Raw genomic sequence first — 23,859 nt, 5'->3', positions numbered from 1 at the left:
TAGTTCATCGGTAGTATCAAGAAAATAAAGAATATCATCAAAGTCAAGAGAATATTGCATGGCTTCAACGAGACGGTAGGTCAACTTGTCATCAGCAACCCTTAGTATCAACTCCCCTCTATCCATATTGATAGTGCCTTGGAAGTGCATAAGAATGGCCTCCCAAGTATCAAAGGAACATCTATATCCTCATCGACATCCAACACTATAAAGTCTACAGGAAAAATGTACATGTCCATCTTGACAAGCACATCTTCAATGATACCCCTCCCTCTGATGTCTGACAGTACGGTCCGCCAATTGTAACATCATCCGAGTTGGCCTAGGCTCTCTCAAGCCTAGCTTCTCAAAGAAAGCGTATGGCCTGATGTTGTTACTAGCCCCTAAATACGCCAATGCCATCTCTTCACCAATATTACTAATGTTGCACAGGATGATGAAGCTTATGAGGTCTTTCTTCTTGTTTGGCATATTCTTTTCAAAACCACCGAACAAGAGTCATCTATGATCACCGATGTACTATCTTCCAACTTCCTCTTATTCATCAAAAGATCCTTCAAGAACATCGCATACTGAGGCACTTGGGATAATGACTCCAGAAACAGGAATGTTGATGTGCAATTAATTAAATAAACCCAAGAACTTCTTGTATTGCTCATCATTTTGGTTGTTTTTCAATCTTGAAGGGTAAGGGATTCTTGGCTTGTAAGGTGGGGTGCCACCTCTTTCTCTTTGTTAGATCTCTCCTCAACCTCAACGATCTCGGGTGCTTCAACATTGGGCTTCTTACTAGGAGATCTACCTTCGACTTCACGACCACTCCTTAAAGTGATAGCCTTCACATGTTCCCTCAAATTAGTTTGGTGTTGCTAGGTAGAATCCCTTGAGGTCTCTCCGATAAAGACTTCGCAATTTGTCCCACTTGATTTTCTAGATTGTGTAATGATGCAGTGTTGTTGCAAAGTGTAGCTTCGACCTATTGGAACTGTGTATAGGATGATTGCACAAATCTTGTCAAAGGTTTCTCTAGATCGGTCATCCAGGTCTCCAAGCCTAAAACCTAATTCTCCTTGTTCGGGGCTTGTTACTGTTGGAATCAGGAATCCACACGGGCTGTGGAATTTCCACACGCCCGTGTGGATTTCTGAAAATCTGATTTTATATAGGCTGTGAAAAGTAACTGCTATAGTAAATTGCTACAGTGATTTGCTACATTACATGCTACTGTACTCCACCAAAATAATACAGAATCCACGCTTTTCATCGAGGGGACATAAACGGGCACACGTCTATCACATAGATCACGTTGGTTCTTTAATAAAAGGTCTCATTGGTCAAGATCTTGCTATTATTGCACAAGTCAAGATACGCAAATGTCACTGCCTTTGTGCCTCTCCAAACCATTATAATTGATTGAGCGCAGGAAGGTTGGCACACATTCACGTATCTTCAATAACAACTTGTGTCTTGACATTTGTTCCCTCCAAGACTTCATCAACAAAGTACAATCGAAATCCACTTTGGCTTCTTTCTTTCATATTTGGCTTCATAAACTTCATGTATAAAAGTTCACAAATACACATGCATTAGCGCTAAAACCTGATAAAAGTAATGCTCATAGTAAAAAAAGAACACTTCGTATTACTAATACACAAGCACTTAACAACGGTCTCAAGCATGACCGTGCTGTTCGGGTGTACTCTAGTGTAACAGTTCCCCTTCCATTCTTCTCTTTTTATTTTCACCTGCCGACGTGGCCTACCATATTTGTTCTTTTCTCGAGCCTCGGTGTATTTTGTATCATACTTTGCTCTTTTGTCTGAGTTTTTGAGCTTTTCCCTTTAAGTATTTCTTACACATCCTTTTCTTCTCCTCCGAGCAAAAGTGTGTCTTCGTCCTTGAAATATAGTCCCTACTTTGGCAATGTGTTATGTGAACTTCTTGAGATCAATTCATACACATTCTACTTGCTTTACATTACTTGACTCATAAACTTAGGGCTAGAAATCATGCTTTTCTATTAAAATTTTTATTCGGGATAATGACAAGCACTAGCGTGTTTTCTTCGAACACAATAGTACTCTTCTATAGCCTAGGCCATTTCCAGAAAAGCACAACCATGCTTTGACTTCTCAATCATAGGTATGCCCTTCTACTAGCATGGGCATTCTTATGTGCACCGTAAGAGATTTTTAGCTAAGCACGCTCCATATTCGCTTCTAGCAAAGCACACCCATGTTGTTGATGCAGCACGGCCGTGTTTACTTCATTATTCCTGTGCATTAACTGGTATAATGATTTTTATGAATATTATGGTTAGGCAGAAGAAATATATATCTGGGCCCACACCCTAGTTGGCTAGGGGTAAGAGCAATTCGTAGGCAGCCCCTTCGAGGCCAAAGTTGATGTACCAGTACTAAACCGCTTGATGTCTTGTTTTAAACAGGTGCAAGGGTAAACATTTGAATATGTAAATAATTAATCCATTAATATCGCAAGTGTATGAGTCATCATGTAATACCTCTTAGGTAAGCACGAGGGCCATATATCCTTAGGAACGGTACGACGCTCCTATTACTTCCTTCTCACTTAATGAATATCTTAAACGTTTATGATCTTTTGTTTAATGACTTCTGTAATACATTATACAATTTAATTAGAGAATTGTTAAGTACAATTTGAAGGAGCTTAGAGGTTGCATAATGGATATCTTGATCAATACTTATGGTAGATGTTGAGTGTGACAATTGATAAGTGCTTGTGTATTAAGAATGTGAAGTATTCTTTCCTTACGATGAGCATTACTTTTATTAGGTTTAAGCGCTAATACATGTGTATTTATGTTCTTTTGCGCATGTAGGCTTATGAAGCTAAGTATTAAGAAAAGAAGCCAAAAGTAGATCATGAACGCTCTTTAGTGAAATCTTGGAAGGAACAAATGCGAAGACACAAGTGGGTCTCTAAGATACGTGAATTTGTGCCAACCTCCATGTATTCAAGCTATTACAATGAGTTGGAGGGGCACGAAGGCAGTCACATTCATATATCCCAACTTGTGCAATGATAGCAAGATCTTCACCAATGAACCCGTTTTGGTGGAGTATTGCAGCAAGATACTGCAGTAAATCACTATAGCAATACACCGAAATAGTTACTATTCAAAACCGACCAGAAATAAGGTTTTCAGAGAATTCTCACGGGTATGTGGAAATTCCCCAGGCCTGTGTGGACATTCCATAGGCCCGTGTGGAGAATCCACAAGGGCGTGTGGATGCCCGATTCCAGCCTTATTTAAGCTGCGATTCAGCCCGATTTTGGGATCCATCTATCATCATTTTCTCCAAATTTTCCCTATCTTTTGGGAGGTCGTCGGCTAGGGTATTGAGATTCTTTTGGTATGTCTTTGGAGTGGTTCTATGGATTTGACAACGTACTCCACTTGGAAGAAGGTTATTAGGGGAGCTTTCGTCGGCACCGATCCGGCGAGGTGTGCCCTAGGCCGGACAAGGGGACCTTTCGAGAAGACGAGGCTACTCCACAAGACCATCAACATGAATACCGAGGAGTTTTTCTATGGATTACTTATTTTTACATTCGAATTCATTGTTGATTATAACTAGCTCCATGGAGAGCTAAACCCCTAGTGGGTACTTGGATTTGTGAACCCTAGGATGTATTTGTTTCATTAATCTTCTATTATGTTTTCCTTAATTGATGTCTTTAATTGAGTTTCAATTTTGAATGCCTGTTGCATGATTTCTCGAGTGACACTAGGGTGGAGAGTCTACATTGGTAACCTTTGTGAGTAAGTGACACACCATGAGGGTTAGACTTTGCAAGATTGGGAGGATCAAGAGCGTGAGTTGAGAGGTAGCGGAGCGTCCCCTTTCCCCTCTGATGTGATTTATCCTACCTCCATATTCCAAGAGTTCTTTGGGGTCATTGTAAAGTGAATAGGCTAAGGGATGACCTCTTTTGGGGCTTAGTTACCCACTTCTATCGATTGCCTTACCTCTCATCTAGTTGTGCTTCTCTCTTTCTTGTTTCTATTATTCTTTCTTTCATTACATTTTATCAACAAAATCATTATTCCGTCTTTGCTTAGTTAGATAGCAATCTTGGTATTTTTATTCCGTACTCCCTGTGGATATGATACCCACTCACTTGGGATTTATTACTTCTACAAACCCGTGCACTTGTGGGTCACACGCAAGGGGCATTGTCAAGTTTTTGGCGCCTTTGCCGGGGAGTAGGTGTTTAGAGATACTTTGTTTTCTTTCTTTTGGTGCAGCTCCAAGTTATAACCCGAGGGAACCCTTCAATATTAATTAAAGGTGATCCTAAACTTGAACGTATAATTAGAAGAAAGGTTAAAGAACCTGTGCAAGAACCGTTGAATCTAGCTGAAGTGGAAGATGAAGGATATGACAATATGGCAGAACAGAATGAACAACAGAGAACACTTTCTGACTATACTAGACCATCAGTGTTGGGGACATAATCTAGCATTATGCGACCCCCGATTACAGCTCCGAATTTTGAGCTGAAGCTAGCATTCATCCAGATGATACAGCAGTTCGTGCAGTTCAATGGTTTGGCCGATGGAGATCCAAACAACCATATTGAAAACTTCTTTAGAGTTTGTGACATGCTGAAGATCAACGGTGTTACAGATGATGCTGTAGGATTGAAGGCTTTCCCATTCTCCCTAAAAGGAAGAGCAAAGCAGTGGCTACACTGTTTACCATGAGCATCCATTACGACATGGAATGAGATGGTCGAAACTTTTTTTGTAAGGTACTTCCCTCCAGGGAAACCAGCAAAGCTTCACAATGAGATATCATTGTTTGTTCAGATGGATCTCGAGTCCTTGTTTGAGACATGGAAGTGATTCAAGGATCTTTTGTGGAAGTGCCCACAGCATGGATTCCACAAATGGATCATCATTCAGATCTTTTACAACAGGTTGAATCGAAGCACAAGACAACTTCAAGATGCTGCCGTAGGAGGTCCATTGGGGAACAAGACCCTTGAAGAAGCACGACAGTTTGTAGAGGAAATGGCCATGAATAGCTACCAATGGAATGCAAGGGAAAAGAAGAAAATGGCCGGATTCCATGAAATTGATGCGGTGACATCCTTAGCAGCTCAAGTAGAGACGTTGAGTAAGAAATTGGATACATTGACTTCACCAAGGGTAGCCAATATCACAAGTTGTGATGGTTGTGGGGGTTCACATATGCCGTTTGGTTGTCCTATTTCGATTGCTACTTCAGCCCCGATTGAACAAGTAGACTTTCTGGGCAATTTGGGAAGGGATACAAGGTAATCCGTATAGCAACACCTAGAACCAATGATGGAGATGCCACCCTAATTTCTCATGAAGTAACCACCAAGGGCAGTAGAAGACCATAGCACCACCGAGTTTCCAACAACAACAACAAGCACCAAATATGGAAAATCGTGTTTTAGGTTTGGAGACCCGAATGAATGATTTAGAGAAAGCTCTGACCAGATTTGTGTTGACATCAGACAATCAGTTTTAGTCGGTCAAAGCTAAACTTCGCAACCACACAACTTCATTGTATAATGTAAAGAATGAAGTGGGGAAAATTATGAAGTCTCTATTAGAGAGAGCACAAGGAAGCCTACCGAGTAATACCGATACTAATCCGAGAGAACATGTAAAAGCGATCACTTTGACAAGTGGTCATGGTGTTGAGGGTAGGTTTCCAAGTGAGAAGACCAATATTGAAGCACCTGAGGTCGTGGAGGTTGAGGAGAGAGCAAACAAGGAGAAGGAGGTGGCACCCCCTTCTTATAAGCTGAGAATTCTCTACCCATCAAGATTGAAGAACGACCAAAATGATGAGCAATAAAAGAAGTTCTTGGGTCTATTTAAGCAACATTCCTTTTGTGGAGGCGTTCTCTTAAATGCCTTAGTATGCTAAGTTCTTGAAAGATTTATTGAAAAACAAGAGGAAGTTGGAGGAGAGTGCATCGGTGATCTTAGATGCTTCTTGTTCGGCTGTGTTGCAAAAAAATATGCCAAACAAGAAGAAAGACCACGGAAGCTTCATCATCCCATTCAACATTGGTAATATGGGTGAAGAAACATCATGCCATATAACTTTTTCAAGAAGCTAGGCTTGGGAGAGCCTAGGCCCACTCGGATGACATTGCAATTGGCAAACCGAACAGTCAGATATCCAAGGGGCATTATTGAAGACATACTTGTTAAAGTGGACAAGTACATATTTCCTGTATACTTCATAGTATTTGATGTCGATGAGGATGTAGATGTTCTTTTCGATACTTGGGAGGCCATTCTTGCACACTTCCGTGGCATTAATCGACTTGGACAGCGGGGAGTTGACACTAAGTGTTGGAGATGATAAGCTCACATACCGCCTCGCCGAAGCCATGTGATATTCTCTTGACTTTGATGATACTCGGTATTTTCTTGACACTACTGATGAGATAATTGATGAATATAACCAGGAACTGTTGAATCTGGACACGTACGAGGGGTTGCTAGACCAGGAGGTGGATAATGAAGAAGTAATGATGCTTGGTCTAAAGGAGAAAGTACCATCTACTCTGGGGATCATGAAGAAGGTGCTCTGGAAGATAAAGTGGGCAAGGAGACACCACAATAAATGCCCCAAGGCTATTCGGAATCCGGAAGAACAGAACAAGGTTGATGTACCCTTGTTAAGTGGTGCCAAGCTCGACCACTTTCTCTCTACCCTCAAAAGACTATGTTCATTGTGCTTCCAATTCATGTGTAAGAGGGAAACCTTCATCTTTGAGCACCCGTGAGGTAAGAAAAGGTACGTCAAACTAAGTAACATTACACAAGACCTTCATGGGAGGCAACCCAAGTTTTTATAGTTTTTCTTGTTTTTAGTTTAGTGTTTGCATGAATAAGGCTTTAAGTTTTGGTGTCTTGATTCTTAGATGCTTTTGCTGTGATTTTCTCATGGACATTGTGGTGTTATCATGTGCGTAATCATGTGTGGCGAAGAATCTTGGTTGTTGGAGAGTATTTTTCATGTTTTCTCTGGTTAAAATTGCATTGTTAGGTAGGTTCTGAGTGTATATTTGTGTTCAGGAATTTTTTGCAGAGCCTGCAAAGGTTTCTAAGTGTCCAGAGAAAACACATGGCCATGTGGAATTTCCGCATGTGTGTACATTTTTGTTCAGAGCTCATCCATAGACGGTACAGTGGTGTGGATTCGCCCCTATGAGTAACCTTGTGATAGTCCACATCCGTGCGGAATTTCCACACTGGCGTGTATTTCCCTGGAGAGACTTAGAGATTTTTCCTGAGAAGACATAGTGGCGTGGACTCACCCCTATGTATGATTATGTCAACAAATGCACTGGTGTGGGTAATTTTTGCACGCCCTTATGGTTCTCTGCAGAGAATTTCTCCTCCATCCTGAGAATACACATTGGCGTGCGTCTGCCTGTATGAATTGCTCAGTAAAGATCCATGCCTGTGTGAACTTTACACACGGGTGTGTGAAACACTTAGAGTGTTTTCTGTATTAGACAGAAAAGCCACAGGGGCATGCGTCTGCCCTGGTTGGTCGGGCACACAGGCATGGGTAATTTCCGCACGCCCGTGTGAAGGCATACAGAATCATAGGCTGTTTTCCCGACAGCACACAGAGGTGTGCGTTTGCCCCTGAGGATCTCTCCTGTGGATACACACGGGCGTGGGAATTTTCCACACGCCCGTGTGATTATGCAGAAACCCAAGAGCCGCAGGTTTTCTTTAAAATACTTTCATTCTTCTTTATTCTCACACTCCCAATCACTCAGAGAACACTAGTACTCACTCTCCTGACCTTACACTGTTGGTTTAGAGGCATTTGATTGAATTTTCTAGCTGAACTCAAAGTTTTTATCTTCATCTTGTCGATAACCCTTAATCCTCTCTTCTCTTCATCATATTTGATTTTATTCAATTAGAATGGTGAATGTTGCTTTGTTTCTAAAATTAGATGGTTATTGCATGATTCAAAAGAGTTTAGAAATGATTCTAAGATGTATTTACGGAATTTGAGCATGCGGTAGTGTGGTTTTCACACCCCGTGGATCCACACGGCCGTGTGGATTCCTGTAGCACTAATCCTGTCAGCCAATTTGATCAATTTCTTTTTAATTCTTGCAGATATGGCCCCTAGGACAAAGATCACAGCCGACAAAGCCGCCTGAGATAGAGCACATAGAGTTTGCTATTCCTGAGCACCAGGCTCGATTTAAGCGATTGTCGGTTTAAGCAATTGTCGAGACATAGGTTCAGACAGACTCGCTTACTAGATACGAGTGTATTGCAAGATATACAACAGGGAGATGACTTATTGGATGAGGTAGATGCTCTCGTCTCAGTGGGAGGTTGGAGACAGTTACTGATGATTAGGGAGCCTGCCATTCGTGCACTTATACTCGAGTTGCTGACATTATTCGAGTTTGACTATTCTTATGATTGATTCGTCAGTGTCGACTCTATATAGTTTAGAGCATTGGGCGATCACTATAGCATGAGCGTGACACATTTTTTTATTTGGTTGGGACTGTATGAGTAGGCATTCACAGGTACTAAGGAGTATGCTCAGTTAGAGACAGATTATCCTGGCACCTTGACCCCATAGAGAGCGTATGGAGTGTTGTGCGGTCAAGGCTTTGTATGAGCCAGGGGTGTCCAAGACCACGTGCCTTTGTCAAACTGCATATCAATACTTGCACGCCATTATGAGCAGGTCATTGAATGGCCGTGGTGACAGTACTGGCGTCCTTAGCAGGCAGGAGCTCCTATACATTTATTCGATGGTTTAGAGCACACTGATCCATCTCGGAAACATTGTCGCCAAATACATAAGGCATCAGGGGCAGTACACTAGGGCAGGAACACTCTTTTGAGGCCCATACATCATGAGACTCATCTTGGGGATGGGTCTATTGGACATGATTCGGGGGGCCGAAAAGGCGAGTGTACATGTTTCCCTAAGTATTGAGATATTGAGATTGATGGGATCGGTGTGCAGACATAGTCCCGAGGTGTATATATTGGTTACACCTACTCTAGAGGTAGCAGGGGGAGGAGATGACACTACAGAGGATCCTCAGCCGGTCCCTGAGCCTCAGCCTATGAAGATGGATACAGATGTACCTCCCCCATTACAAGAGCTGCCTCCAGTGCATAATTTCTCCTCGCCTCTGGCCCAAGATCAATTTGAGAGACTCGAGAGTGGCGTGGGAGTACTCCAGAGTAATTTGGCAGAGATTCGTGATCTAAAGGTGGTACAACACGCAAAGGTGATGGCACGCTTTGATATGCTACAGCAGTTATTCGAGCATGACATGCTTTCACCCTTCATCATGAGACCCCAAACCCCTCCAACTCCTTTAGCACCATCATCACTGGCTCATGCATAGATTGATCCACCTATTCTACCACCGACAGTAGCAGCAGTAGAGCCGACACAGGATGGCACCGATGCTTGATGCATCTTTTCTTTACTTTGTGTTTATATTTTTCATCTTTCTTTCTGCATTTTATTTTGGATTTGTATACTCAGAAAGGATCTTCCTTTTGAGTAGTATTGTTTCAATTGCCCACTCCCACATGAGTTTTAAATTGTATTACTTTTGTCGTGCTTTCATGTGTACATTGAGGGCAATGAACATCTTAAGTGTGGGGGGCAGTTCACATTGCACATGTCCTTTACATAAATTTTAATTGACATACATGCTCACGTAGCCAATGGTGGTTCACCTTAGTTGCAATGAGTATATTCTTGAGTTTAGGAGAAGTTTTAACATTGAATGTTTTCATGCTCTAGTTCTTACTTGAATTTCTAGGAGTTTTTGCCCGATTGACACTTGTTGCACTACTTACTCATGAAACTCTTTTGGAAACTAAAGTTCAATGTTTAAGGGACTAATTAGTTTTGTTTATTGTTATATTTTGAAAAAAAAATGGAAAAGGAAAAGAAAATAAAAGAAAAAAAAATGGATTGTTAAATTGGGCATTAGGGGTGGAAAGGGCTACCAACTATGAATTATGAAGCTACTGTCATAAGTCTGATACTAGTTATGCCCTAATGAGAGAAAGAACTATCTCATGGGATGAGTGATAGCTACCACCCCAGTAGAAAGAGCTACCATCTCGAAAGTGTGAAAGCCACCTTAGCGCCCAGTTCAGAAAGGGCTACCTTAGAGGATGTGTGAAGCTACTACCATCTTTTTGTTTTGTTATGTTTTATAGTTGAATAAGTCCCTTATACTTGGAACATTGAGGAGTATACTTTGGGTTTACTTGAGTGAGTTTACACACACTTACACGATCTTGGGTTTGATATCCTTTTTTATTCGAGTTTTTAACTAGAGCATTGATTTTTCGTATTTAGTGTTGAAATTGCCCTTACTCATAGAATGCTTTTCTTGCATGCTTTGGTGAACCAAAGACCGAGCACTTTCAACATTTCTTTCTTCCATGCTTTAATGTTTTATTTCTTTGCTTGAGGACAAGAAAAAGCTTAAGTATGGGGGAGTTTGATAAGGGCTTGTGTGTTAAGAATGCGAAGTATTCTTTCCTTGCAATGAGCATTACTTTTATCAGGTGATAAGTGCTTGTGCGATATGAATGTGAAGCGTTCATTCCTTATGTTGAGCATTACTTTTCTCAAGTTTTTACACTAATATGTGTGTTTTTATGTTACTTTCGTGCAGGTAGGGTTGTGAGGCCAAGTATGAAGGAAAGAAGCCAATGTGGATTACATTGCACCAATTTTGGAGAAAATCTTGCTAAGGTTCAAACGTGAAGACATAGGTCGATGTGAGATGCTAGAGTGTGTGCCAACCTCCTCGTATTCGAGTTTGGCACATCCATTTGGAGGGGCACAAAGGCAGTCACACTAGAGCATTCCGACTTATGCACATTGAACAAGAGCTCCACCAACTTGCCTATCATTGAAGAAGCAAGTGATCCACGACGTGAACGTGTGCCCGTTTGCGTTACTCCGATGAAGGTATGGATTCAGGAAGCTATTCAGGGTGGATACTGTAGCAACACGGTAGCAAGTACTGTAGCAGCACTGTTTACAGCCGCCCGATAAAACAAAAGTTCAGAGAATCCACACGGGCATGTGAAAATTATCCACGCCCGTGTGGAAATTCCGCACGGGCGCGTGAAGCATCCATGAACGTGTAGTCGCCCGATTCCAGCTCTATTTAAAGCCGAATCAGCCATGATTTTATTATTCTTTTCTCCATCTTTTCCCCAACTTGAGAGAGGGCTTCGGCTAGGGTTTTAAGGGGTATTAGCCAAGGTTTTGGGGAGGTTCTACGGCTCCGACATCGCGCGTTATTTTGAAGAAGGTTATTGGGAGAGCTTTCGTCAGCACCGATCTGGCGAGGTGTATCCTAGGCCGGACAAAGGATCCCTTGCGGCGAGTAGAGGACTCTCCAAAAGACCATCGACACAACCATCGAGGGGGTTTCTTTATGGATTCATTGCTTTTACATTTTATTTCTTTGATTGTACTTAGCTCCATGGAGAGCTAAACCCCTAGTGGGTACTTGGGTATTTGTGAACCCTAGGATGTATTCGTTTCTTTGAATCTCTTTATTATGCTTTCAATAAATTGATGTTTATTGTGAGTTCCAACCTTGAATGCTTGATTGTATGAACATTTCCCCTAGAGTGACACTAGAGTTGAGAGTTCTTGTTGGTAACCTCGTGAGTTAGTGACACACTAGGAGTGTTAGACAAAGCTAGGTTGGAGAGGGTTGAGAGGGTGAGTCGAGAGGTACAGGAGCATCCCCTTTCCTCTCTGAAGTGATAGATTCTACCTCCGTTCCTTGAGTTCTTTGCGGTCATAATAGAGTGAATGGTCTAAGGGATGAACTTCCGCTGGGGCTTAGTTGTGCGTGCAACGGAGTGAAGTGTTGAGGTGATCTTAGTATCCAGGGCTCAATTGTGGTTAGGGACCTTCCACATGCACCAAAGGGTTAGGTCTATAATTAGGAAGAGATTTATCACTTGGAATCCCTAGAGTTCATTGCAACTCTATGCGAGTGCGAGGTGTTGAGATTGTTAGATTTCTCCTCAGGGACATGTATAGAGTTAGGCATAGTTGACCTTAGATTTGGGACTATGTAATTTAGGATTTCCACGACTCACCATTGCATTGATTAGGAAGCATAATAGAGAGTTCTTGCACTTGAAACAGTTATCCTAGGCGGAGCATTATCCGGGTACCCCATCTTTATCGATTGTCTTACCCCCTTCTTTACTTTTTCTCTCTTATTTGTTGCTTTTATTGTTGAGAATTGAATCATTGTCACACTCATCATCATTGATCTTTCACATAGCTAAGAATCGAATTAAGTATTTTTATTCCCTACTCCCTGTGGATTCGATACCCGCTCACCAGGGATTATTACTTCGACAAACCCATGCGCTTGCGGGATATACGCAAGGGGACCTTGTCATCAGGTTTAAACACTAATACATGTGTACTTGTATTCTTTGGTACATGTAGGGTTGTGAGGCTAAGTATTAAGAAAATAATCCAAAAGTAGATCATGAACGCACTATTTTGGTGGAATCTTGGAAGTAACAAAGACAAAGGCTCAAGTGGGGCTCTAAGATACAAGAATGTGTGCCAGTCTCCATGTATTCAAGCCATTACAATGAGTTGGAGGGGCACGAAGGTAGTTACATTTGCGTATCCCAACTTCTACAATGATAGCAAGATCTTCATCAATGAACCCTTTTATTGAACAAGCGACACAATCTCCGGCATAAACGTGTGCCCATTTATGTTGCCTCAATGAGAAGTGAGGAATTGGGAGTGTTTTGGCCGAGTACTGTAGCAAATTATTGTAGCAATACACTGTAGTACTTACTATTCATAGCCGGCCAAAAATTAGGTTTCTAGAGAATCCACGCATGCATGTCAAAATTGCCCATGCCCGCGTGGAAATTCCATAAGCCCGTGTGGAGAATCCACAGGGGCATGTGGATACCCAATTCCTGCCCTATTTAAGCTGTAATTTAGCCCGATTTTGCGATCCATCTTTTATCCTTCTTTCCAACTTTTCCCTATCTTTTGGGAGGCCATCGGATAGGGTTTTGAGCGGCTTTTGGCAAGTCTATGGAGTGGTTCTACAGATTCAACACTGCGCTGTGCTTGGAAAAAGGTTATTGGGGGAGCTTTTGTCGGCACCGATCCACCGAGTTGTGCCCTAAGTCGGACAAGGGGAGCTTTGGAGAAGACGAGGCTACTCCACATGACCATCGACATGAATACCGCGGGGGTTTTTCTATGGATTACTTGTTTTTACATTCGATTTCAGTATTGATTGCAACTAGCTCCGTGGAGAGCTAAACCCCTAGTGGGTACTTTGATTTGTGAACACTAGGATGTATTTGTTTCATTAAACTTCTATTATGTTTTTTCTTAATTGATGTCTTTAATTGAGTTTCAATCTTGAATGCTTATTGCATGATTTCTCCCTTAGAGTGACATTAGGACTGAGAGTCTACATTCGTAACCTTTGTAAGTGAGTGACACACCATGAGGATTAGACATTGCAAGATTGTAGACAGTCGAGAGGGTGAGTCGAGAGGTAGCGGAGTGTCCCCTTTCCCTCCGATGTGATTTATCCTACCTCCATGTTCCAAGAGTTCTTTGTGGTCATAGTGGAGTGAATGGGCTAAGGGATGACCTACACTGGGGCTTAGTTACATATGAAATGGAGTGAAGTGTTGAAGTGACTTTAGCACCTAGGCTTAATTGCGACTAAGGGTCTTTTACCTGGACCAAAGACTTAGATCTATACATTGGAATAGGCTTTATCACTTGGAATCCCTATAGTGTCTTACAACTGTATACAGTGTGAGATGTTGAGATTGATTAATTTCTCCAGCGGGACATAATGTAAAGTTAGTCACGGTTGACCTTAGGTTTGGGACCGTTTGTTTAAGGATGTCCATGACTCATTAAGCAACAATTAAGAGATATAATAGTTGATTTTGCACTTGAAACAATTGTCCTAGGTGGAACAATATCCGAGTACCCCACTTCTATCAATTGCCTTACCTCCCATCTATTTGTGCTTCTCTATTTCTTGTTTCTTTTATTCTTGTGATAAGTGCTTGTGTGATAAGAATGCGAAGTATTATTTTCTTATGATGAGCATTAGTTTTATCAGGGTTTAGCCCTAATATGTGTGTATTTATGTTACTTTCATGTGTATAGGGTTTTGAAGCTGAATGTTAAAGAAAGAAACAAATGTAGGCCGTGAACGCACTATTTGGAGCAAATCATGAGAAGGTTCAAAGCGAAGTCATAAGTCGGGTTCAAGATGCAAGAATGTGTGCCACCCTCCTTGTATTCAAGTTAGCACAATGATTTGGAGGGGCACAAAGACAGTCACATTCGAGTATCCCGGCTTGTGCATTGATAGCATGATCCTCACCAATGAAGTCATGTATTGAACAAGCAAGATGATCTATGACGTAAACATGTGCCCATTTATGTTACCTCGATGAAAACATGGATTTGGGAGTGTTTCGGGTCGCTACTATAGCAGGTTCTGTTCACAGTCTGCCGAAAAAGTGAAGTTCAGAGAATCCACACGGATGTTTGGACATGATCCACACCCATGTGGAATTTCCACAGGCCCGTGTTGAGAATCCACAGGGGTGTGTGGGTGCATAATTCTAGCCATATTTAAGGCAAATTTCAGCCACGATTTTAGGATTCTTTTCTCCATCTTTTCCTCAACTTGAGAGAGGGCGGCGGCTAGGGTTTTGAGAGTATTAGGAAGGGATTTTGAGAGGTTCTATGGCTCAACATCATGCTCTATTTGGAAGAAGGTTAGTGGGAGAGCTTTCATCGGCAGCGATTCGGCGAGTTGTATCCTAGGCAGACAAAGGGACCTATGGAAGAGTCGAGGCTTCTCCACAAGACCATCATTACGACTATCGAGGGGGTTTTCTATTGATTACTTGCATTTACATTCGATCTCATTGTTGATTATAACTAGCTCCATGGAGAGCTAAACCCCCTAGTGGGTACTTGGATTTGTGAATCCTAGTATGTATTTGTTTCATTAAACCATTTATTATGCTTTCATTAATTGATGCTTTTATTGAGTTCTAAACTTGAATGTTTGATTGAATGAATACTCCCTTGAAGTGACACTAGGGTTGAGAGTTCTTATTAGTAACCATTGTGAGTGAGTGACACACCACGAGAGTTAGACAAAGTAAGATTGGAGAGGGTTGAGAAGGTGAGTCGAGAGGTAGCTGAGCGTTTCCTTTCCACTCTTGTGTCATTTAATATACCTCTATTTCCTCGAGTTCTTTGTAGTCAGAATAGAGTGAATGGGCTAAGGGATGACCTTCCGCTAGGACTTAGTTGCAAAGGCAACGGTGTGAAACGTTGAAGTGATTTTATCACATAGGGCTTAATTGTGACTAGGGACCTTCCACCTAGACCGAAGGGTTAGGTCTATATCTAGGAAGAGGATTTATCACTTGGAATCCCTAGAACTCATTACGATTCTGTACGAGTGCGAGTTGTTGAGATTGTTTGATTTCTCCTCCGGGACATGTATAGGGTCGGCATGGTTGGCCTTAGATTTGGGATCATGTATTGAAGGATGTCCATGACTCATTAATTCATTATATTGGAAGCATAATAGAGGTTTTGCACTTGAACCGATTGTCCTACGCAGAACAATATCCGAGTACCACATTAATATCGATTGCCTTACCTCTCCTTTACTTACGTTTCTCTTTCTTGTCTCTTTTATTCTTGGTTACATTATATCTTGGTTAAGAAATAATTTAAGTATTTTTATTCCTTACTCCCTATAGATACGATACCAACTCATATGGGATTTTATTACTTGACAAAGCCGTGCACTTGTGGGACATACGCAAGGGGTGTTATCAAGTTTTTGGCGGCGTTGCCGGCGAGTTGCCATTTAGAGATACTTTGCACTTTGTTTTCTTAGCTATTCATTCATTCATTCTATTTCACATTCTCTTTTTCTATCATTGTTCTAATTTTTTTTCTTTCTTTTGGTGCAGCTCCAGGTTATGACCCGAGGAAATCCTTTGATATTGATAGAAGGAGATCCAGAAATTGAACGTACACTCAGAAGAAGGGGAAAAGAACCTGTGCAAGAACCATCTAATCAAGCTGAAATAGAAGTTGAAGGATCAGATAATATGGCATAACAGAATGAACAATAGAGGACACTTTTTGATTATGCTAGACCCTTAGTTTTGGGTACACAATCGAGTATTGTGCGACCTCTAATCACAGCTCCAAACTTTGAGCTAAAACCGGAGTTCATCCAAATGATTCAGTAGTAATCACAGTTCAAGGGGTTGGCCGATGAGGACCCAAACAACCACATAGAGAATTTTTTGGAAGTTTGTGATATGCTGAAGATTAATGGTGTATTGGATGATGCTATTAGATTGAGAGCTTTCCCATTCTCTCTCAAGGGAAGAGCCAAGTAGTGGCTTCATTCCTTGCCCAAAGCCTTCATCAAGACTTGGAATGAGATGGTCGTAGCTTTTCTTGCTAGGTACTTTCCTCTGGGGAAGTAGGCCAAGCTTCGCAATGAGATATCGTCGTTTGTATATATGGAGTTGGAATCACTTTTTGAGACATGGGAGCTCTTCAAGGATCTTTTGTGGAGATGCCCACAACATAAGGCAATTGCTAGATGATGCCGCAAGAGGTACAATAGTGAGTAAAACCCCAAAAGAAGCCTGACAATTATTGGTGGACATGGCCATAAATAGTTATCAATGGAATGCAAGGGAAAGAAAAAAGGTGGCCGGGCTCCATGAAATAGATGCGGTAACCTCTTTGGCGGCCCAAGTGGAATCATTGAGCAAGAAGTTAGAGCTTCTAACTTCTAATAGGGTGGTGGCCATGACTACATCTACCGGGTGTGGTGGAGGACATGCTCCATCTGATTGCCCGATCTCTATTGGTGATGAATCTTCGGTGGACAAAGCCAACTTTGTAGGTAATCCAATGAGGAACCAAGGGAATCCATATAGCAACACCTACAATCCAAGTTGGAAGAATCATCCCAATTTTTTGTGGAGCAACCAAGGACCACAAAAGGCCATGGCACTGCCGAGTTTCAAACAACAACAAGCCCCGAACATGGAGAACCAAGTTTCAGGCCTGATTTAAAGAAGGCCTTGACTAGATTTGTGCAATCATCAGATACAAGGTTTCAATCAGTTGAGGCTACACGTCGCAACCACACCACTTCCTAGCACAATCTTGAAAATCAAGTGGGGCAATTTGTGAAGTCTCTATCGGTGAGACCACAAGGAAGCTTGCCAAGCAATACCGAGACCAACCCTAGAGCGTATGTAAAGGCGATCACTTTGAGAAGTGGTCGTGAGGTTAAGGGTAGGCTTCCGAGTGAGAAGCCCAATGTAGATGCAACCGAGGTCATAGAGGTTGAGGGGGAAGCAAGCAAAGAGAAAGAGATGGTGGGCCCTATCTTTCAAGCCAAGAATCCATTATCCCTCTAGATTAAAGAATGACCAAGCGGATGAATAGTACAAGAAGTTCCTGAGTTTGTTCAACCAACTCCACATCAATATACCCTTTGTTGAGCCATTGTCCCAAATACCTAAATATGCAAAATTCTTGAAGGACCTATTGACGAACAAGAGGAAATTGAAAGAGAGTGCCTCTGTGATTCTAGATGCATCTTTGACACGACCAAATATGCATGTAAACAGTAAGTACACGGGTGTCGAAGTAAAAAATCCCAGGTGAGTGGGTATCATATCCACAGGGAGTAGGGAATAAAAATACTTAAATTGTTTCTTAACAAAGTGAAGGATGAATAATGGTTTTGTTAACAAGATGTAATGCAAACAAGAATAAAAAAAACAAGAAAGAGAAACACAAGTAAAGAGGAGGTAAGAAAATCGATATAAATGGGGTAATAAGATATTGTTCTACCTAGGACAATCATTTGAAGTGCATAGCCAACTATTATACTTCCTAATTAATGCATTAATGAGTCATGGAAATTCTTCAATACACGGTACCAAATCTAAGGTCAACTGTGACTAACTCTATACCATGTCCCGTAGGAGAAATCGAACAATCTCAACACTTCGCACTCGGATAGAATCGCATGGAGTTCTAGTGATTCAAACTGATAAACACTCTTTCTAGATATAGACCTAACTTTTTGGTCCAGGTGGAAAGCACCTAGTCACAATTAAGCCCTAGGTGCTAAAATCACTTCAACGCTTCACTCCGTTGCCGCTGCAACTAAGCCATAGCCGAAGGTCATCACTTAGCCCATTCACTCTACTATGACCGCAAAGAACTCATGAAAATGGAGGTAGGATAAGTCACACTTGAGGGAAAAGGGGATGCTCTGCTACCTCTCGACTCACCCTCTTAAACCTCTCCAATCTAGCTTTGTATAACTCTCATGGTGTGTCACTCACTCACAAGAGTTACCAATAAGAACTCTCAATCCTAGTGTCACTCTAAGTGAGTATTCATTTAATCAAACATTCAAGATTAGAACTCAAATAAAGCATCTCTACTCAGGAGATCATGAAGAAGGTGCTGCGAAAGATGAAGAGGGCAAGGATATGCCACAGGAAATGCCCCATGACTATTGGGGAGATGGGTGAACTGAACAATTTAGAGGAACCTCTACTAGGTGGTACCAAGCCTGATAATTCCTCCTCTACCTTTAAGGGACTTTGCTCATCTTGCTTTCTAGCTATGGGTAAGTGATAAGTGCTTGTGCGATAAGAATACGAAGTGTTCTTTCCTTGTGTTGAGCATTACTTTTCTCGGGTTTTAACGCTAATATGTGTATTTATGTAACTTTTATGCAGGTAGAATTGTGACACTGATTATGAGAGAAAGATGCTAATGTGGGTCGTAATGCACCAATTTGGAGGAAATCTTGCTAAGGTTTAAACGCGAAGACATAGGTCGGGTTTGAGATGCAGGAATGCGTGCCAACCTCCTCGTATTCGAGTTAGCACAACTATTTGGAGGGGCACAACGGCAGTCACATTCAAGCATTCTGATTTGTGCATATAGAACAAGATCTCCACCAACATGTCCGTTATTGAAGAAGAAAAGCGAACTACGACGTAAATGTGTACCCGTTTGCGTTACCTCGATGAAAGCATCGATTAGGGAGTACTTCGGGACGGTACTATAGTAGGCCATTGTAACAAAAAATGTAGCAAGAATACTGTACCAGCACTATTCACAACTGGCCTAGAAAACAGGAAAACAGAGAATCCACACGGTCGTGTGGAAATTCCACACGCCCGTGTGAAAAATCCACGGGGGCTCTTACGCGGGCGTGTGGATTCCCAATTCCAGCCATTTAAAAGCTGATTTTAGCCCCGATTTCAACATTCTTTTCTCCATCTTTTCCCCAACTTGAGAGAGGGTGGTGACTAGGGTTTTGAGACGTATTGGCTAGGGCTTTAGAACGGTTCTATTTCTCTGACATCGCGCACTATTTGGAAGATGGTTAGTGAGAGAGCTTCATCGGCACCGATCCAGCGAGGTGTATCCTAGGCCGAACAAAGGGACCCTTGAGCCGAGGATTCTCTACAAGACCATTGGGATGACTAATGAGTGGGTTTTCTATGGATGCTTTGTTTTTACATTTGATTTCATTGATTATATCTAGCTCCATGGAGAACTAAACCCCTAGTGGGTACTTGGGTATTTGTGAACCCTAGGATGTATTCGTTTCATTGAATCTCTTTATTATGCTTTCGATTAATTGATGTTTATTGTGAGTTCCAATCTTGTATGCTTGATTGTATGAATACTCCCCTAGAGTGACACTAGGGTTGAGAGTACTTGTTGGTAACTCTTGTGACTGAGTGACACACCGTGAGAGTTAGACAAAGCTAGATTGGAGAGGGTTGAGAGGGTGAGTCGAGAGGTAGCGGAGCATCCCCTTTCCCCTCCGGTGTAATCTATCCTACCACCTCATTCCAAGAGTTCTTTGCGGCCATAGTAATGTGAATGGGATAGGGGATGACTTTCAGCTAGGGCTTAGTTGCGAGTGCAATGGAGTGAAGCGTTGAAGTGATTTTAGCATCTAGGGCTTAATTGTTGCTAGGGATCTTTCACCAGGACCAAAGGGTTAGGTCTATACATAGAAATAGTGTTTATCATTTGGAATCTCTAGAGCTCATTGCAATTCTATACGAGTGTGAGGTGTTGAGATTGTTTGATTTCTCCGCCGGGACATGTATAGAGTTAGGCATGGTTGACCTTAGATTTTTGACTATGTAATTGAGGATTTCCATGTCTCACTATTGCATTAATTAGGAAGAATAATAGAGGTTTCTTACACTTGAAATGATTGTCCTAGGCGGAACAATATCCGGGTACCCCATCTTTATCGATTGCCTTACCTTCTCCTTTACTTGTGCTCTCTTTCTTGTTGTTTTTACTTTTGAGAATTGAATCTTGTCACAGATATCACTATTCATCTTCCACATTAATTAAGAAACAACTTAAGTATCTTTATTCCCTACTCTTTGTGGATACGATATCCACTCATCTGGGATTATTACTTCAACACCCATGCACTTGCAGTTTTCACGCAAATACAAACGTGTCAAGTTTTTGGCGCCATCGCCACGGAGTAGGCATTAAGGGATACTTTGCACTTTGTTTTTCTTAGCTATTCATTCTATTTCATATCTTCTTTTCTATTATCGTTCTGATTTTGTTTTCTTTTTTTTGGTGCAGCTCTAGGTTATGACCCGAGGGAACCGCTCAATATTGATTGAAGGAGATCCCGAGCTCGAATGTACACTTAGAAGAAAAGGGAAAGAACCTGTGCAATAACAGTCTAATCTAGCTAATTTGGAAGTAGAAGAATCTGAAATATAGCAGAACAGAATGAACAGTAGCGGACATTATCCGATTATGTCAGACCTTTAGTATTGGGGACACAATTAAGAATTGTGCGTCCCCCGATTACAGCTCAGAACTTCGAGCTGAAGCCTGCATTCATCCACATGTTGCAACAATCCTCACAGTTTAATGGTTTAGATGATGAGGATCCAAACAATCATATAGAGAACTTTCTCGAGATGTGTGATATGCTGAAGATAAATGGGGTAAAGGATGATGCCATCAAGTTGAGAGCCTTCCCATTTTCCTTGAAAGGGAGAGCAAAGTAGTGGCTACACTCATTACCTAGAGCATCAATTACCACATGGGAAATCTCATCCTTTGTACAATTGGAATTGGAGTCTTTATTTGAGACGTGGGAAAGGTTCAAGGAGCTCCTGAGAAAGTGCCCGCAACATGGATTTCTAGAGTGGATGATTGTTCAGACCTTTTACAATGGTCTGAATCCAAGTACAAGGCAACTCTTGGATGCGGCAGCAGGAGGCACCTTAGGTAGCAAGACCCCTGGTGAGGCCCGTCAATTAATTGAAGAAATGGTTTATAATAGCTACCAATGGAATGCCAGGAAGAAGAAAAAGGTTGCCGGTCTCCATGAAACAGATACAGTGACTTCGTTGGCGTCTCAAGTGGTATCATTGAGTAAGAAGTAAGATCTTCTAACTTCGAATAGAGTAGCGGTCGTGATTACTTGCACCGGGTGTGGTGGAGGACATGCTCCCTCTGATTGCCCGATATCTATTGGTGATGCATCTTCGGTTGATAACGTCGATTTTGTAGGTAATGGCATGAGGAGTCAAGGAAATCCATATAGCAATACCTACAATCTGGATTGGAAGAGTCATCCCAATTTCTCGTGGAGCAACCAAGGTCCACAAAAGGTCATAGGGCCACAGGGTTTCCAACAACAACAGCAAGCACCAAACATTGAAAACTAGAGTTTCAGGTTTGGAGACCAGAATGAATGATTTGGAGAATGCCTTCACTAGGTTTGTGCCATCGTCAGATACAAGATTTCAATCAGTTGAGGCTACACTTTGCAACCATACTGCCTCTTTGCATAATATTGAAAATCAAGTGGGGCAGATTGCGAAGTCTCTATCGGAAAGGCCACATGGAAGCTTACCGAGTAATACAGAGACCACCCCAAGAGAGCAAGTGAAGGCGATTACTTTGAGAGGTGGTCGTGATGTTGAGGGTAACTTTCTGAGTGAGAAGCCCAATGAACACGCAGCTGAGGTTATAGAGGTTGAGAAGGGAGCAAGCAAATAGAAAAAGGTGGCACCCCCATCTTTGAAGCCAAGAGTCCCTTATCCCTCTAGATTAAAGAACGACCAAGGGGATGAACAGTACAAGAAGTTCCTAAGTTTGTTCAAACAACTCCACATTAATATTTCTTTTGTTGAGGCATTGACCCAAATGCCCAAGTATGCAAAATTCTTAAAAGACTTATTGACCAACAAAAGGAAGCTAGAGGAGAGTGCTTCAGTGATTTTAGATGCATCTTGCTCTGCGGTTTTGCAAAAGAACATGCCGAACAAGAAGAAAGACCCGGGAAGTTTCATCATTCCGTTTAACATTCGCAATTTGGGTGAAGAAATGGCATTGGCGGACTCAGGGGCCAGTATCAAGGTCATGCCATACACCTTCTTTCAATAGCTAGGCTTGGGCGAGCCTTGGCCCTCTCGGATGACTTTGCAATTGGCGGATCGAACGGTGAGACATCCGAGGGGTATCATCGAAGATGTGCTTGTCAAGATGGACAAGTATATATTTCCTATAGACTTCATAGTACTAGACGTCGATGAGGATGCGGATGTACCCTTGATACTTGTTAGGCCGTTTTTGCGGACTTCCAAAGCGTTGATTGACATGGACAGTGGAGAGCTAACTTTGAGAGTTGGAGATGACAAGCTCACATACTACTTTGCTGAAGCCATGCAGCATTCTCTTGATTTCGATGATACTTTGTATTTTCTAGATGCTACTGATTAAATTGTTGATGAATACATGCAGGAAATGTTCAATCCAGATCCATACGAAGGCTTGTTCGACCAAAAGGAGGATAATGAAGAAGTAATGACGCTTGGTTCGATGGAAGAAGTAGCATCTGCCCTGGGGATCTTAAAGAAGGTGCTCCAGAAATTGAAGAGGACTAGGAGAAGCCACCGAAAACACTCCAAGGCTGTTGGAGATGTGCGTGAACTGAACAAACTGGGTGAATCATTGTCAGGTCGTCCCAAGCCCGAAAATTCACCCTCTATCCTCAAGAGATTTTGCTCATCATGTTTCCAAACCATGGGTAAGAGGGTAACTTTATGAGCCCCCGTGAGGTAAGACAAGCTATGTCAAGCTAAGTGACATTAAACAAGAGGTTCTTAGGAGGCAACCCAAGTGTTTACTATTTTCTTAATTTGGTAGTTTAGTGTTTCTTGAATAAATTGTTGAGTGTTGGTGTCTTGATGTTTTATATTTTTGCTATGATTTTATCGTGGGTTTCATGTAATTTTGGCGAAGTTTTGGTCGTTTGAGCTATTTCTCATATTTTTTGCTGGTATAAATTGCAGATTGGGGTAGGTTCTGAGTGTGTAATCATGTGCGGAATTTTTTTGCAAAGCCCACAGAATTTTCTAAGGCATCAAGAGAGAACACACGGGTGTGTGGAATTAACACACGGCCGTGGTTTCTATTGCAAGCTCATCCAGAGAAGGCACAGGGGTGTGGACTCGCCCTTGTAAATGACCATGCAATCCTCGCACACCCATGGGTAATTTCTTCACGGGCGTGAGAATTCCTACAGAGATTGGCAGTTTTTTGATAAACGCCTAAATGTATGTATTTTATATGTATTAATCGT

General features: G+C 41.8%; 2 non-coding genes across 2 annotated transcripts; both read right to left on the bottom strand.

Moving 5' to 3' along the window:
• Window positions 1-4,822: 4,822 nt before the first annotated feature.
• Window positions 4,823-4,929, bottom strand: LOC120272724. The gene has a single exon (XR_005540264.1). It is a non-coding gene; the product is annotated as a small nucleolar RNA R71 (small nucleolar RNA).
• Window positions 4,930-21,301: 16,372 nt separating this feature from the next.
• Window positions 21,302-21,408, bottom strand: LOC120272769. The gene has a single exon (XR_005540306.1). It is a non-coding gene; the product is annotated as a small nucleolar RNA R71 (small nucleolar RNA).
• Between the last annotated feature and the right edge of the window lie 2,451 nt (window positions 21,409-23,859).

Source organism: Dioscorea cayenensis, chromosome 11 (genome assembly GCF_009730915.1).
Source record: "Dioscorea cayenensis subsp. rotundata cultivar TDr96_F1 chromosome 11, TDr96_F1_v2_PseudoChromosome.rev07_lg8_w22 25.fasta, whole genome shotgun sequence".
Taxonomy (NCBI): domain Eukaryota; kingdom Viridiplantae; phylum Streptophyta; class Magnoliopsida; order Dioscoreales; family Dioscoreaceae; genus Dioscorea; species Dioscorea cayenensis.
This window is presented reverse-complemented; position numbering and strand designations above follow the sequence as displayed.